The 17,643-nt window shown below is 37.0% G+C and overlaps 1 protein-coding gene across 1 annotated transcript in view; it reads right to left on the bottom strand.

The window, feature by feature from the left end:
* The window catches only part of LOC145662734 (uncharacterized), a gene marked incomplete in the record, with an annotated part of 1,843,005 nt that overhangs the window by 185,891 nt on the left and 1,639,471 nt on the right, over positions 1-17,643 (bottom strand).

The following is a 17,643-nucleotide window of genomic DNA, read 5'->3' as shown; positions in this document are numbered from 1 at the left end:
TTCTTTTGATGCTTTGCTGGGAGCAAATTTTAGCACTATTATTTGGCACTAGTTTGAGGGCCCTGCGTTTGTTGGGCGGGGCTACCTTCACGCTGGCCCCCAACTTGGCAACCCTTTTTTTGCAATAAATAATTGAGCACATTTTTTCTTTTGATGCTTTGCTGGGAGCACATTTTAGCACTATTATCTGGCATTAGTTTATGGGCCCTGCGTTGGTTGGGTGGGGCTACCTTCACGCTGGCCCCCAACTTGGCAACCATTTTTTTGCAGTAAATAATTGAGCACATATTTTGTTTTGATGCTTTTCTGGGAGCACATTTTAGCACTATTATCTGGCATTAGTTTATGGGCCCTGCGTTGGTTGGGCGGGGCTACCTTCATGCTGGCCCCCAACTTGGCAACCCTTTTTTTGCAGTATATAATTGAGCACTTTTTTTCTTTTGATGCTTTGCTGGGAGCACATTTTAGCACTATTATCTGGCACTATTCTGTATTTTTAATTTTACATAGCAACATTGTTATTATTATATAATTAGTTTAGCAGAATAATAATAAGCAACCAGTTTTTCTAACGCATAGGGATGGGCACGAGTCAAGCTAAAACTCGACTCGAATCCAAGTCGAGTTTCGAGTCGAGTCAAAAGTAATATTCTCGAGTCGAGTTCCGAGCCGATTCACTGTTTTTAGCATCGAGTTTCGAGTCGAGTCGAGTTTGATAAGTGGCTCGCTCGTTTTAACTCGTTTTGAAATCATGGGCTGATTACACTGGAAAGCGAAAGCCATGAGAAATGTAAGGTAAGCAGTAATATGGAATACTTTTAGTGTTGTTCACGAGAGGGGACACTGCTCGCATCTCGTCTCGTTTCGATAGCGAGACAAGATATTTTTTTATAACAAGCTTAGCTCGGCTCGGCTTAACTAAGCCGATGGCTCGAGCCGGCTAACATGGGGTGAACCATCAGCTCGAGCTGGCTTGGTTGGGATAAGCCATCTGCTCGGTTCGACTCAACTGAGCGAAGGGCTCTAGCCGACTCGGTTGGGTGAGTTGTTGGCCCAGCTCACTTCTCGGTTTCAGTCGATAGTGAATGAGCTGTGAGCCGATCTGCTCGAGTCGTTGACAATTCTAAACCCGGGCCGAGCAGTTTTGAAGATATTTGGCCAGTGCCCTATAACTTTTAACAACGTTTGGCTCGAGCCCTAATACTCAACCTAGACTCTCAACCCAAATTCAGAAGCTCGTGAACAATGTCCTTTACTCCTAGACTTCACGATTACCGAGGTTGGCAATCAACTACTTTTTTAGTATTCATATATAAACCGCCTATCTTTCATGTTTATACACAGTGTTGTTATAATAATAATATTAGAAGAAGAAGAAGTTGTAGTAGTATCATTGATAATAATTATATTGTCTATGTAAGATACTTGAAGAGAGTACTCGAAACTATACACCAGATTTGACTCGAGTCGAGTTGGAGAAAATTTTTCAAGCCGAGTTCTCGGGTCGAGCTCAAAGATGTCTGTTTCTAGTCGAATCGAGTTTCAAAGAAAACTTGCTCGAATTCACTCGTGCCCATCCCTACAAGTAACGCAGTATGGCATTTTAGTCAATGTTACATTATATTAAAATGTTCATATACAGTAGTTGAAATAAAGTAAAAATTTTGTCCTTGCAATTACATAAATCGATTCAGAACGTGCAATAATAATAATAATAATAATAATAGCGGTAGTAATAGCAGTACGGAAAACTGAAGTAATAGGATTTTTTCCACATATTCAATGTTTCGGACCTAAAAGTAACGCGTTAGTAACGCGTTACTTTCGAAGTAAAGTAACAGTTACTTTTTTGAGGCAAGTAACGCGTTACTAACGCGTTACATTTTAAGAGAAAGTAAAGTAACTTGTAACGCGTTACATTTTTACAAGTAACTTACCCAACACTGGTTCTATATTTACTTGTCGAAAAACTATTACTTTTCCATCGTAGTAACAAATTCAATTTAGTTTCGTCAGTTAACACATATCCCTACCAATTTTTGGGTTTATCTATGAAAGCTGTAGCAAATTTGTATACCTTATATTTCTTAATTTGGATATTATATGGTTTCTTTCTAGCTATTTTATCATTATATCCTTCCTTTATTAACCGTAGGCCTATACAGCACACTACACTGATCAGACAAAACATTATCACCTCTCACTACTTTTTGAACATAGTCGTTGAGCTCTATTGAATGTTCAAAATTTTGCACTTTAAGAGCATTTTATTGCTTTACAGTCGTAAAGTAACAATCATCATTAAATATACTCAACAACATTTAACCCGCCGTAGCACGCACCGCTGAGTGACTATCTGCGGAGACTCCGCGGCTAGAGAAATTTTAGTTTTCTTAGAACTGTGAAAGAGTTTGTGCTGTGAAATATACATGGGCAATTGTCAAAAACATTGCAAAGAAAATAATAAAAATTTAATATCGCTTCAAAACAAAATACACATTAAAATGAGATAAATAAATATTGTGGAGTGAAACTCCGAGCGCGTGCCATGATGTTACAATTGACTACGCGGGCTATGGAGGGTTAAATAAAAATATATGACACTCTACCTAGGTATGTAAGATTTAACAGCATGATAAACAAACAACCCAAGTGATTGTCTACTTCTCGTCTCACTGCTGCCATCAATGTAAACATTGAGGGTTGACGGAACAGACCACCTGTCATGTGCTCTATATATACCGTTGAAAGATGCAATATTTTTAACAAATATAATGATAGTATATAAGAGTATTTACAAAACATTTGAATAAAAATTAATAAAGTCTAAACAAAATTCATATACAACATTTACATGACAAACACTACGTCTGTAATAACAGCATAATTTTCTTCTTACTTAGAGTGGAAATAACTATTTTTTACTCCAGACAATGCTCTTCCCCATAGCAGAAATGGCATGGTAGGTTTTATATGTTTTTGTTTAGACAAAATAAAGAGTTTTGAACCACTCTTTCGTAGAAAGACGTGATAAAATACAAATTCAAATCTATTCGGAATAGTTCCAAGAATATTGTTTTCATACGACTGCATCTATGTATTTTTGTAGAGTCTGTTACCAGGCCGGCAGCCAGCCCAAAAATGTAGGTGGGGGGACCGGCTGAAGTTTTGGGGGCCGATCCAACCATATTATAATTCATTTGCAAGCCTACCGTGAAACTTTTAGGGGGTCCAGCGAAACTTTAAGGGGGCCGGCCCATCGTAGACCCCCTGGATACGGGCCTGGCTGTTACCTAAAAGTAATTTCAGACAACAGCGTCTACAAAGTCAATATTTCTAGGTTCGTTGTATTCTAGCTGAATTTTTGGTTGAGACCCAAGCTATGGCCGGAAAAGGTGAGAAATATTTGTAAATTGTGTGAATGTACAATGCTTTGTGAGAGAATTGTGGCATTCAACTTCAAGCTTTGCAAGCAGAACTTACACTGTTCTATCAAAGTTGAACGATTTTTTACGAAGTTTATAGGAGACATTTCTTCTGAATGTAATGCAATGGAAAAACTTGTAGCACGGGCTGAATTTTATTCGTTATTCTTGATTAATTGCAGCCTCAAGCAATAGGCTTAAGCCTACTTTGGAAGGTTGGAGAGAGGCACATAGGAACTTTCGTTATGACCAGGTAGTTTAACAGGAGTTAGCGTGAAGCTGAAATATAAATGCAAAATTGCCGGTTGAATCTGCACTTCTTTCAATTATGAATTTTTGTGTACCAATTCTACTTGATTCTTTACGCCTCTTGAAACACAGGTAGAATCTATTCAGAAACAATTTAATTTTGAGCTTTGTTTCCAAGACCTTACCCAGTAGCAGAATAGAGTTCCATGTTTTTCATTAGTATTTTATCTATATTTTCATTAGTATATACAATGCCCAATGCCCTCAAAATAATAATGCCCGTTTCCCACGTACAAAAATGAGAATGTCTGTCAGCTGTGAAACCGAATGCTATGCCCATAGATTTCTGGACTGTAAGACAAACCCAGGACAGCCTACTGATTTATTTTAAAACATTTTATTACTACATTACTTACTTTCTATACATTTCTAATATTATTTTCCGTATTTATGATTCATTATACATATTGAGCAGCTACGGTTCCAGAAGAGACAAGCAGTTTGAAATTAGCTTCTAGTCACTTCTTTCTAAATACTCTTGCCGAGTCTACGGAACAAAACATACACATACCATCCACCAGACTACTCATACTCAGCATTTTGTTTCTCGAGTGTTAAAGAATCGAATAACTGCGTGATCAATAACAGGTTAAACCATGCAGATAATAAATAATATAATCAGAAACCTTTCTTGTTCGAAAAGACCCTTTGGCGCATCAACCGAAAAATTATTAAAGCGACTGGTTTATCCTATAGGTATGTGAGTTTACTCTTCTTTAAACAAAAACTAGAGATTGACACATATTTCGAGGCAAAATAAGGCCAAAATGTTCCCATTGGAAAATCAGCAAATTACTGCTATGAAAACGCTTATGAAGTGTTTCAAATACGTCGCATTTGAAATTTTTGAATATCCATTTTATATAGATTTTGAGGAAAAATGACGATTAATTTTTGATCCTTAAGGATTCTTAATCTATTACTAATTAAAAACTAACTCCAGAAAAATTTAATTGATTAAATTAAAAATTAAGAATAAACTTAATTGATTAATGTAATCGAAAATTTTTGCGAGTCTGCTGAAAACATAAAAATATGGACTCTTGATAACTGGTAGAGAACAATATAATCCAATAAACAACGTTTCTCCTTGTTTCTAGCAACAAATCAAGTTTATGTATGGAAGAAATGAAATAAATATGTACATATTTCTTACTTTTAAATATAAAATATTAACTAAGTAAATGGACTTAGAAAAGTTATTTAAGCAATGCCCACTGAAGAAGATCCCGCGCCATATTTCTGCGCAAATTATGTAAATGGTGTTCCAAAACCTTTCGGAAGTCCCAGGGCTTATACATATATAGAGTATATAGAGGGAGTTAAGGTGTTTTTAAATTGTCGGCATTGCACTAGACTGTACTAGAATAATTTGTTTTCTGCAGTGAAGTCACTCTCGCCAATGAAATTTTAATTACAGTAGAGCGTCGATTATCCGAACGTCGGTCAACCGAACGACCGCTTAACCGAACTGTGTACTCGCTCGCACCTGTTACTCTCCCACCCTACCGTCCATCATCCCCCTCACTCCCAAACCAAGTTTCCCACAGTAGTCGCCGCACTGAGCCACCGCTGGCAGAACATTGCTTCTAATGGGGCCTTCATAAGGCGTTGCTGACCGGCCAAGCCGCCAGTCGCTGTGTTTCAACAATCAGCACACTTCTGTCGGTTTGGCACTGGCTGTAGAAGTACAGTACAGTACAGTACAGTACAGTACAGTTCGATTATCCGAACAAACCAGTTTTCCGAACCCCCATGTCCCCCAATTACTTCGGATAATCGACGCTCTACTGTATAGCACTCATGATTGAACTAGATGTATTTGATGGTTTACACTGTGATCTCTTAATTTCATGATTATAGAGACCGGTTTAATTTTTTATACTATATTAGTTATTGAACTTCATCACTGTATGTAATATTTAATTATTCCGGGACACAAATTATAGAAATACCACATAAAATTTATTAGGAACGCTACGTTAACAAATTAGCCTTCTACTACCACAGCTAAGTATTGACTACAGCGTTGGGTCTTGTTTCATGAAATATAGTTTAAATAATAAAGAACACAGTTAACACTAGTATATGTGTAAGTTAACGTTATTATAAAATGTACAGAACAAATGTATTATTTCACTTTCACACAACTCACATCTTATATGTTTGCAATGTATGTAAATTTTATGTTAGATTCTCTGGAAATCAACACAATTCACAAAGTAAACAAGAAGAAATTTTTGATTGTCACATAAATTTGAAATAAATATGATCAATAATAAATAATAACATTATTTGAAATTGTCCTCAAACAATTTCTTCAATATTTATCCCGTTACATGGATCACTTTCTTTCCCGTCTTTTCTCCTTTCATTTCAGCTAAAATTATTTTTGTATGGCATGGCAATGAATGGTAGAGAAGTGAAAGCTCTAGTAGATGTTTGGGGGGGGGATCGGTATTCGTACGGGTAAACTTACTTAATCAGTTTTCTCCTGTATAATATATATATATATATATATATATATATATATATATATATATATATATATATATATATATATATATATATATATATATATATATTGTAAGGATCCCCACATCACGACAAAAGCACGTGTCAACTTAACACGTGCTATTGATTATAAACAACCTAGCAGACGAGCAGACTACCAGAATTACAAATTTTGCCGACGACATTGTCGCAGTTCATATAACTTTCCACAGCAACTACAGGATTTAGAATTATTTCAGAAGCTTAGGAAACACGATTCACGGGCATCACCCAAGAAGATACATATTGGCTACCAGGAACTTAAAGTATTAGGACACCTTGTTAGTGGGGAATCCATTAAAATATCTCCAAAAATAGCTAAGAAGATACGAAATTTTAAGAGACCGACTACTAAACGGATTCTCAAAAGCTTTATCGACCTATGTTCATACCTCAGAGCCCACATCAAAGACTTTACAATAAAAATTGAGCCTTTCCAGCAATTAGTAACATCTAAATCTTAATTTAAATTGATGGAGTGGCACGATGTTCTCTTTCAACAATTGAAGGAAGACATATTAAACGCTCCATCACTCGGTCATTTTGACGACTCGCTAGAAATTGGCGTCTACAGCGATAGTAATTTTATGCAAATAGCAGGAATATTGACCTGCTGTTACCCAAAAACCGACACTGAAAAGGTTGTTGGTTATTGTTCTCGGAGGATAACGAAAAATGAAGAGAAAGCTAGCATATGGCAAAAAGAGTTGTACGCTCTCATATACACATTGCGCAAATTTCGTTATTTCCTACTACATAGAAAATTTAATCTGTACTTAGACGCAAAGTATATAGCGACGATGAACACTCAACCGGACAAGGTTGGGAAATATACAAGATACAAGTTATTCTTAGCTGGCTATGATTTTGATATACAGTATCTACCTGTGTCCAAACATCCACCAAACATCATCAGTAGGCTCGAACAAACCCAAAATATTAGGAAAGGCGAGGAAAAAGGAAGAAATAAAGAGCAAAAAGGGGAAGACTACCATGCTTTTAAATCAAATAGTCTTCAAGTTAATATTGTTTAAGCAGGAGATAACGAGCTTTTACCCTATATCGCAAGAGAACAGCGTAAGGATGACAATTACCAAGGCATCATTTCCGTTTTAGAGGGAAAGGAACCGGACAAGATCTCCACAGTTAAATCAGCAAGATTTTTTTTTCTCAAAAACGGCATATTATATCGAAAACAAAATCACCCTGATTATGGTTTACTATATCCCTTATGTATACCGAAGTTGCTATCCAATTTGTGGTTCACAACGTACACCGTCAGGCGACCAATCCACATTTTGGGTTCTCAAAATCGTATAAAACCGCTAACAAGAAAATTTATATGCCGCATCTCAAAAATTATCTTGCTCACAAATACATACATGCGAGGATTGCCAACGCCTAAAGAAACTACCACAAAAGAAGCAAGCCGAACTTCTACATCAGCCGGTGAGAGAGATAGCAACAACATGGATATATGACGAGCTAGGGCCTTCCCAAGCAGAGAAGGAAGAAATAAGTACATACTAGTAGCCACGGAACTAGCCACACGATATGTGATAGCAAAAACAGTAGACGCCATAAACGCGCAAAATATAGAGAAATTCTTGGAACATGATATTATCCTCAAATTTGGAGCTTTTACAACACTGTATTGGGATCAACATCCAGTACATGGAGCAACTCGTTTACAAAATTTAGCACAGAAGTACAATTTTGTCTATAAATACTCACCCGCATATAATCATGCTTCCATAGGACTGGTAGAACAGACGAATAAAATCATACAGAATTGTCTTAAGTTTTTCGTACAAAAACACCATACGGACTAGGAAAGATGGTCACCGCAGGTTATTTTTGGCATCAATATGTACCTACAAGGAGGGACCAAATATTCAGCACGCTTCTTGTTGTTTGGTTACGAACCTAGGATCCCGACAGAATGTACACTCGAATCGAGACAACATATACAAATTGATAGAGATAAACTAGCGACCATACGGAAGAAAGTACGAAACAACCTGGAACAGGCGTACCAGCAAACGAAAGCAGTTTTAAAATAAGCGCCATAGACAGACAACTTATAATCCAGGGGACCATTACCCCTCAAGAAAAATTGGTTTACCCGAACATTTTACCGTTCACTATGAAGGCCCGGCACGAATCTTGTAGAAACTTAATTCAAATTTATATCGAGTCGAATTACCATCTAAATTCAAGGACAGAATTCAAGACATTGCGGGGGACTGTTTAAAGCCATTATACGGGGACCAAACTGAGGGAACACAAATTTAAGGAGAGCCACACATTCAAGAAGAAGAAGAATAAAATTCCAAGTACTTACCGGGAACAGAAGAAAGACCAACAACAGAAGAAACGAAAAAAATGTACTAGCATAAATCTGCACTTCTTTATTTTAATTATAAGCTGTATCTCATTCTATTATTCAACTTCGCTACATTTGTATTTCCGTTCTGGTCGCAAAATGCGAGATCAACATTTTTTCTTTCTTTCTTAGTTTCAAAAGTCATTAATCCTTGCAAGGTCAAAATACAATGCTTTCTTGTTTCTAGCATCGTCTCTTTAATACGAGTAGTAGGCCCCCCCGTATGGCCAGCCGAGTCAGCAAAAATTTTCTCGATTCTGATTGGCTGAGAGAGGTCACGTGACGTTAGGCCCCGCCCACGCGGGAAATTCAAATTTTTAGGTCACGTGGTATGACGTCATGAGTCACCCTGCGGGGAAATCCCTCATTCTCTTTTATGACCGGGATTTTTGAAATTTGTTCCCTTTTACGGGTAAGATGAGTGTTTATGATTGGTTGACAAATGTCACGTGATTTTAGACCCTGCGATATTTGAAATTCGTTCCCTTTTACGGGTAAGATGAATCCTTTGGTACCACAATGCTGATTGGTTGATAGAGGTCACGTGATCTTAAGCCTTGTGACTTTTGAAATTCGTTCCCTTTTTACGAGTAAGATGAGTGTTTTGGTACCTCGATTCTGATTGGCCGACAGAGGTCACATGATTTTAGACCCGCCACACGGTGAACAGAATACGTGGGAAAACCCCTCACTCATTTGTTTCCATTTTACGGGTAAGATGGTTGCTTTGGTACCACGATGTTGATTGGTTGATAGAAATCGCATAATCTTACATCCCCACCCCAATGCTAGACATTCAGAGTGCTATGACGGCGATCCACCCTAGACCTGTATTTTAGAATTTTGTTCCCTTTTATGGTTATCCTTAAAGTTCCCATGGAGGGTTCAACCTCCTCCTTAAATAACACTTTTTGGTATCATGATATTGTACTGAAGTTTACATTAAATATTATCGTTCTCTTTGACAGATAAGATGATTACCAGCTTTCTTACCTTGATGGAGATCCTGTCCTTGAATTAGTAGCCTATGTCTCTGGAAGTAACAATGGTGAAAGAGGGGTGTCGCTTGTAGATTTCTTATAACACATTGTTGTGAGTTTAAGCGATTTTTTAAACGCTCAGTAAGCGCTTCATTAATAAAAACAGTGTTGCCAGATTTTTCTTACCTAAACTGCTCCGGTTCTTTTCGAAACGGTTCCGCAGAGTGCAAAAAATTTTAAACAAAAAATTTTTCGAACTAAAAAAATTTCAAAACTAAAAAATTTTCAAACAAAAAATTTTCGAACTAAAAATTTTGAAACAAAAATTTCAAAAAAAAAATTTCGAACTAAAAATTTTAAACAAATTTTTCGAAAAAAAATTTAAACTAAAAACTTTCGAACCAAATTTTCAAATCAAAAAATTTTCAAACTAAAAAAATTTTAAATTTTCGAACCCCAAAAAAAAATTCGAACTAAAAAATTAAAAATTTTTCGAAAAAAATATTTTAAACAAAAAACTTTCGAACTAAATTTTCAAATCAACATTTTTCGAACTAAAAATTTAAAAAAAAAATTTCGAACCAATTTTTAAAAACAAGTTTCGAACTAAAGATGTAAACCACATTTAAAAATTTTCAAATCAATTTTTTTCAACTAAATTAAAAACCAAATTTTGGACACTAAAAATTCTTTAATTAATTTTTCGAACAAAATCATTTAAACCAAATCTTGGCCATGATTTGAAAATAAGTGTTCAGGGTTTCAAGAAATAATAAAACACATTTTTTTTCAACTTGTTGTATTTTAACGAAAGGTATGTGCTCTTCTCATACAAGGTGATTAACATAATAAATACAGGATCTAGTTAATGAATATGTTGGACGTGTCATCATCTTCGAATCTTGTAGACGTATCCCGTAAAGAAAAAGAAGAAACAACGGATTACTTTAAGAATTTCTTTTTTCTGAAACAATAAAAACGAGTCAATATTGATAAGAGAGAAATAAAACTTACTCGTAAAAGATGGATGTGTTTAGGCTCATCTTCCTCCTCGGGTACAAGATGACACCATTTCAACCACTGATGGATGTTTATGAACTCTTCTGGGTACTGCATTTTTTTTGGTGTTGCTCCTTTATGGTCAAGATTCCCCCTTAGGTACGAGATGACTACATTTCTTCCACTGATGGTGTTGGTGGTTTATGATCTCTTCTGGGTACTGCGTTTTTTTTCTTGGTGTTGCTGCTTTATGGTCAAGGAGTGGAAAAAGGAAAAGGAAAAAAAGAAATTACGGCCTCATTGAGTGTTTACAGTTTTTTCTTCTTCATCTTCTTTTTCCAGTTCCATCTTCTGTTTTTTAACATACCCGTACGGAACCGTATCATAGGAATTGAGTTCTTTAAATCGACGTTTTGTGTATCGGATACTGTACATTTTTTCTTCTTTGCGTGTGACGATGGTATGGTCTTTGGTCCTGCACATTTTATGGGGGATAGTGATGGTGACTTGTCCACGGCATTGATTTGTAATCATTTCTTTTAGCGTGTTGAAATTTAATTGTTGTCCTGCATTGTAGTTTAATGTAAATCCTCTAATTTTACATATGTAGCTGGTGACGTTGGTATCCGGATTGTATATTTCTAGGCTGTAATTTTTTGGTCCTCCACTGACAAATGTCTTGATGTATGCTCGTTGGCCATAAGACTCCATCTCGTCCGATAAGCATCCCAAGTACGTTGAAGGTTCAATGGTTGGCTCCCCGGGCTTTTCTGTAAATATCACAGAATCCGTGTCGAAATATAAAACACGTTCCTGCAACATTTCCAGGTACTTGTACAGTTCCAGACGTGCCTGACATGTTGTAAATGCGCCTAACACGACATTGGTGTTTCGGTTTTGAACAGGCACATGTTCATTGTACTCCCAGAACGCATACAACATCGTATCATTGATGGGTACAATTTGATGGAGTTTAATGTCGGGGGAAGTGAGTTTTTCATAAAATTCTTCCGGCCGATCAATAATTGTGGTCTGGCTAAAGTTTGAACGTTGCGAAAGTTTTCCCTATAGAGCGTTCACACAAAGCTTAGATAAACTTCTTCGTGCAGGATTATTTTCAATTTTGGACGGATCCAATGCAATACCTTCACGCTCCAGGACGGTTTGTATGAATTTTGATTTGTCTTCTTCGGTCACACAGGAACTGGGCCAGCCAGAAGCTTCCATTTTCGATTTCAAAAACGTATTGATATATTCCGTGAACAAGCCACCTGTTTTCGTGATGGGATCATATTGTTCAATGTCATAATCCCAAATTTCAAAAATTTCCACCGGTTGATATCCTAATTCTATTGCTTTCTGTATTTCATATGATACCCATGTTCCAGTGAGGCATCGCTCCTGTTCGTTGTGCGTACACGTTGCTGTAGGGTCTGGGTTCATTTCTTCGGCACATGCAGCACACAGTGGAAAGAGTAGTTTCTTGTTGCATCGGTAAGGCAGGAGACCATGATAAAGATGGCGACTTGGTAATATCGTCATTTTGATCAGACCATTGACTTTATTTATTGATGGTATATTTTCATCACCCTGTAGATAAATTCTAGGATGGCCTACAGGGTATTTAGCACACTTATTTATGTAAGGATAAAGCGAGACAATATCGAAATATTTTATTACTTCTCCTGCTTTTTCGTCGACTTGGTGGTACAATTTCACGCAATTGGTCCTTCCTCCAAAAAAGCTATCTTTTGGATTTAATGGTCTACGGTTCATGTACGGGTGATTTTTCAGATACGTCGCCATTGCAGGATTTTGTTTCAAGAACTGTTTAAATTCGCACTCCCACATTTCATGTACAATGTACCCCAATTCACGCAGTCTTGCATTTTTGCGTTGCGTTCGTTCATAACGGAATTCCATGGTGTCTTCTGGATTGCCATAGATGGGTTGATTACGGCCTGTAGTAATACATACTTTACACCCGTGATAAAAGCAGCCGGCATGCTCGTAGACGTGCTCCTCTAACGTCTCAGGATCTTGGTAGTAGCCATCAACATGGAATCCCGCAATAAACACTTCTTTTTGTCGGGCCGCATGTAAGATTTGTTTTCCTTCGCTTTTTTCAATGTAGGCCAGCCATTGCATTGCAGCGATCGATTGGGTACTTCTCCACCGATAGCCATGTGCCGGTAGAATTCCAATAGTGTTGGGTTTGAGGAAATTCCGGCGGAATACTAAATTGGAAGCACTGGCAATCGTGATCGTCTCCAAGAAGGGATTCACTTTGGTTTCTACTTCAAATGACGTCATAAACGAAACGCATGCTTGTCGCAGTACATTGACATCTTGAATACAATACTTGATAATTTCTTTCTGGAAATCAAACGTGTCATTACGATGATCGTTGTACCAATGCATGAACTTGTTCCTGTCTTCGACGGCCATTTCATCTGCACCATAATACTTTGTTTCTGGAAGTGGTCCAATATATGATTGATTCTCCTTGGTGTTGAAGAAATGCGGGAAGTATCCTTTGGTTGCGGGTAAATTGAACGCTTTTGACAATTTGCTTAATGCCATAGGTAGGAAGTTCAACGAGTCAATGAACGTCAAATTATTCAAGGTTAAACTCAATATCTTGGTCCCATTTAATATGACGTCAGGTCTCCATTGGCATTGTTCGACCATAGCCTTTAGGATAAAATGTCCATCGTAGCCTTTCGAGTTATGAGCAAGACAGAAAATCCTATTTATATTGGGACGACGTTCCCGCAAGTATTGGAGAAAATCATAAACTGGATCGTCTCCTTGGAAAATATGTTGGCGCTGACCACACGTACTGCAAGACTGCTGGATATTATCGTTTTCAACACATGCATAACATACTTGTTGTGCAACCAATAAATTTGGAACGTGTACATACATATTATCGCCAATATTCGTGTCCTGCATAGATTCTATATCATAGAATATCAATAAGGCTTTCTTTGCGTGCATGAGCGAAGGAACACCAGGTTTCAAACACTGTCGATCAGGAAGCATAAAACATTGATGGGATCCTGGAACAATCTTCTTACAAACATTGCAAAAGATCTCATTACAATCATGAATGCGTTGTCCACTTCGTACAAAAGAATAAACTCTGTAGCATCTAGTACATTGCTTCACCATTTTGCATACAGGTTCCCCACGATGATATGGAGCATTACGATGATTATTAAAACATTCCTCGCCGTAAAATTGACGATTGCAGTCGTTGCACTGCACTAGCGTTTGATTCTTGTCGCATAGAGGTCTCTGTAAGCATTTGGAGCACGTTATAGGACAATTTTTCACATGTTCATTACGTTTACTATACTTTTTATGGCACGCTTCACAGTAGAATTTGGTTGCAAAACAAGCAGTTAAAGATTGGATGATGTGAAAATGGCCAGCCAAACAAATCAAATTTATGGGAGTGCGATTTTCATCGTTGGGCCCCTCGTACATGATATCACGGCCTGTGAAACTAGTATACACTGTAATTTTATATTCTTTGAGGTATGACTGGAATTGTCGTATTTCATTTACACTGGCACCATGATCCAAATTGACTCCTGCATTTGCACATAACGCATTCACTTCATCGTCCACAACACATTTCGATTGATGTTTATATTGCTTATGTCGTTTCATATCTGTATTCTTGTATGCCTTCAGGCCAATAGCAATAACAAGGGCGTACGCCAGGCACCTTGAATCTTGATTTCTTACGCGTACAATCCCTCGTTTGCTTCGTAACAATTCTTCGTTTTGAAGTACTCCTTGCCGCAAACCGCCATAGCCACGTGGAATATCCACACGATGAAAATGCACGGTAAATGGTTCGTGCAGGAGAAATGCATTGTTACTTTGTAACACTCTTTCAAACGAGGCCCACATTGTTTCCAGTGTTAGGTTTCGTGCTTGGCGAAAACTCACCCAAAATGGCTTATTGGTGTTGCGTGGCGATATTACCGATAAACCAACCATCGCCTCATCGTCGACATTGGCTAACAAATGGTCCAGCATTGATTGGAAACTGTTGTGTACGTATTGGATAATATCGGTTCCTACGGGTGGTGCGTTGAATTGAACTTCGAGCATTCTGCCCTCAATGTTAAATCGTCTATAATGACGAGTGATTTCATTGCGAACAGTAAAACCCGATTCGGCCATGGTTAAAAATGAAAACAAACAAACAGGTACGGTAAAACAAATATGTAATGGGAAAAAGGAATTGAGCAGCGTGAATTTACTACAAAAGAAAAGAAGAAAGAAAAATCTTAATCATCTGATAAACAGGAAATCATAACATTCATGATAAATTCTTAGCTAAGTAATTCATGTAAAGGTCCTGAGTTTGATTCCTGGCGGTGGCGTTCAGAATCTCATTATTAAAACACGTGTACTAGAAATCAAAGTTAAAAAATAAATAATTATGTTACTGAAATGAGTGTTTTATTGTCGTCAAACTCGAGACCATTACATCAGCATGTAACTGACCTATCATTCTATAGTGATAAAAAGAATGCATGAAATGAATGAATGTTTTAACAGTGATGAGATGTGACAAAGTACGCGTAAGCATTTTTTTCCACTCACAACGACCTTTAAATGATGCGTTTGCAAGTTGAAGAGACTCATCGAACATTAACGTTACGCATACGTAATTGTCGAAACAAAATCTGTATAGTGTATTTTTTTATTATTATTATTGTGACTAAGCGGTTAGCGTACATGGTTCGGACGTGGAAGTCCCTGGTTCAATCCTCGGTGGGTTTGCTTTCCACGTCGGGGCATGTCAAGCCTTTTCTGTAATTTAATATTCTCACGCGTTATCATACATTCTTTTCAAAACTAAGCTAAATGGTTGACGTACACACCTCATAATACATAAACGTACATAAATCGTCTATAATGACCAGTGATTTCATTACAAACAGTAAAACCCGATTCGACCATGGTTAAAAATGAAAACAAACAAACAGGTACGGTAAAACAAATATGTAATGGGAAAAAAGGAATTGAGCAGCGTGAATTTACTACAAAAGAAAAGAAGAAAGAAAAATCTTAATCACCTGATAAACAGGAAATCATAACATTCATGATAAATTCTTAACTAAGTAATTCATGTAAAGGTCCTGAGTTTGATTCCCTGGCGGTGGCGTTCAGAATCTCATTATGAAAGCACGTGTACTAGAAATCAAAGTTTTTTAAAAAAATAATTATGTTACTGAAATGTGTGTTTTATTGCTGTCAAACTCGAGACCATTGCATCAGCATGTAACTGACCTACCATTCTATAGTGATAAAAAGAATGCATGAATGAATGAATGTTTCAACAGTACTGAGATGTGATAAAGCACGCGTAAGCATTTTTTCTACTCACAACGACCTTTAAATGATGCGTTTGCAAGTTGAAGAGATTCACCGAATATTAACGTAATACATACGTAATTGTCAAAACAAAATCTGTATAGCGTAAATCTTTTAACCAAATATTCATGCACTCTTTTTTATTTAAGCGGTTAGCGTACATGCTTCGGATGTGGAAGGTCCTGGTTCAATCCTCGGTGGGGTTTGCTTTTCACATCGGATCGCTGTCAAGCTTTCTGAAATTTAATATTCTCACGCGTTATCATACATTCTTTTCAAAACTAAGCTAAATGGTTGACGTACACACCTCTGGCCCAGGTTCAATCCCGGGTGATTGCTCGAATATCACGTTAAGCTGAAGGGGACGCTAAACTAAAATAATGGTTTCAAAGGGAATCGAACCATATTATTCTCAGGCATAGTTTTTAATATTTTGTAATGCATTCTTTTCAAAACTAAGCGCACACATCTTTGGCCATGGTTCAATTCCCGACGGGAGTTCACATTCAACATTAAGCTGAAGGGACGCTAAACCATATCATTTATCGTGCTTACTTCTAATGTGTGTGGGTTCCTGATTCGTACTCCCACTTTCCCATTCCACTAATTCCTTCATAGTCTAAATATTTCGTACTAAAAGTAAAACACTGTATTCGTGATCCGCCCACAAATATAAAATAAAAATGATTTTCGAATCTTGTGTGAAAAATAAAATCTCACTGAACTTACCTCAAATTCAATGAACAAAAAGTCGGTGCAGTAAAGCTTCTTAAATGAAGACACTTTTAAAAAACAGACCTTCTCACTTGACAGTTGAGAGCGGTGTAGGATTTGAAAAATGAAATTTAGATTTTTATTTAGGTCGCTGTGAAAACGATGTCATCATCAACCAATCAGAAACGAGGAAATTTATAAAATGACATCACAACGAACCAATCAAAACGCTCGCTGCTTTTGTCATGAATCACGAACCAAAACGATGTGTAACAATCGATCGTGACGTCATTCACGTTTCTCAATAGTTACAACATCTAGTATCGCAATTCCGATGCCAATTCCCTTCTGCCAGGATCATGTCACTACTTGTCGTAACTGTGACGACATTTCATTTTCCTCATATTCCATACGAGAATGTCAATGTTTGCTTTTTTCATGAATCATGCTGACACGTTCGTAGTAAAACAAAAGTAATGCGATCCGCTGACGTTTGCATTTTCAATCATATGTACTTCTATGTCTACACACAAAGAAGTCTATCAGCATTTTATTTTAATCCACGAACGGAAGCGTTACACTGTCAGATTTATTTTCTTAAAGTATATGTGTATCCTTTTCAAGAACCATGGTTCGAAACCCACCAAGCACGATTAAAACCGAATTTATTCATAGCTAAACGTTTAGCATACACATCTTTGGTTTGAAAGACCTGAGTTCGATTCCTGGAGAAACATTTCTTAGGATTTTTCTAAAACTTGGTTTAAATTTCTAGTTCGAAAATTTTAAAAGTTTAGTTCGATAAAAAGTTTGATTTGAAAATTTTTAGATGTGATTTACATCTTTAGTTCGAAACTTTTGTTTTTAAAAAATGTTT

Source organism: Thermobia domestica, chromosome 10 (genome assembly GCF_964235325.1).
Source record: "Thermobia domestica chromosome 10, izTheDome1.hap1.1, whole genome shotgun sequence".
Taxonomy (NCBI): Eukaryota; Metazoa; Arthropoda; class Insecta; order Zygentoma; family Lepismatidae; genus Thermobia; species Thermobia domestica.
This window is presented reverse-complemented; position numbering and strand designations above follow the sequence as displayed.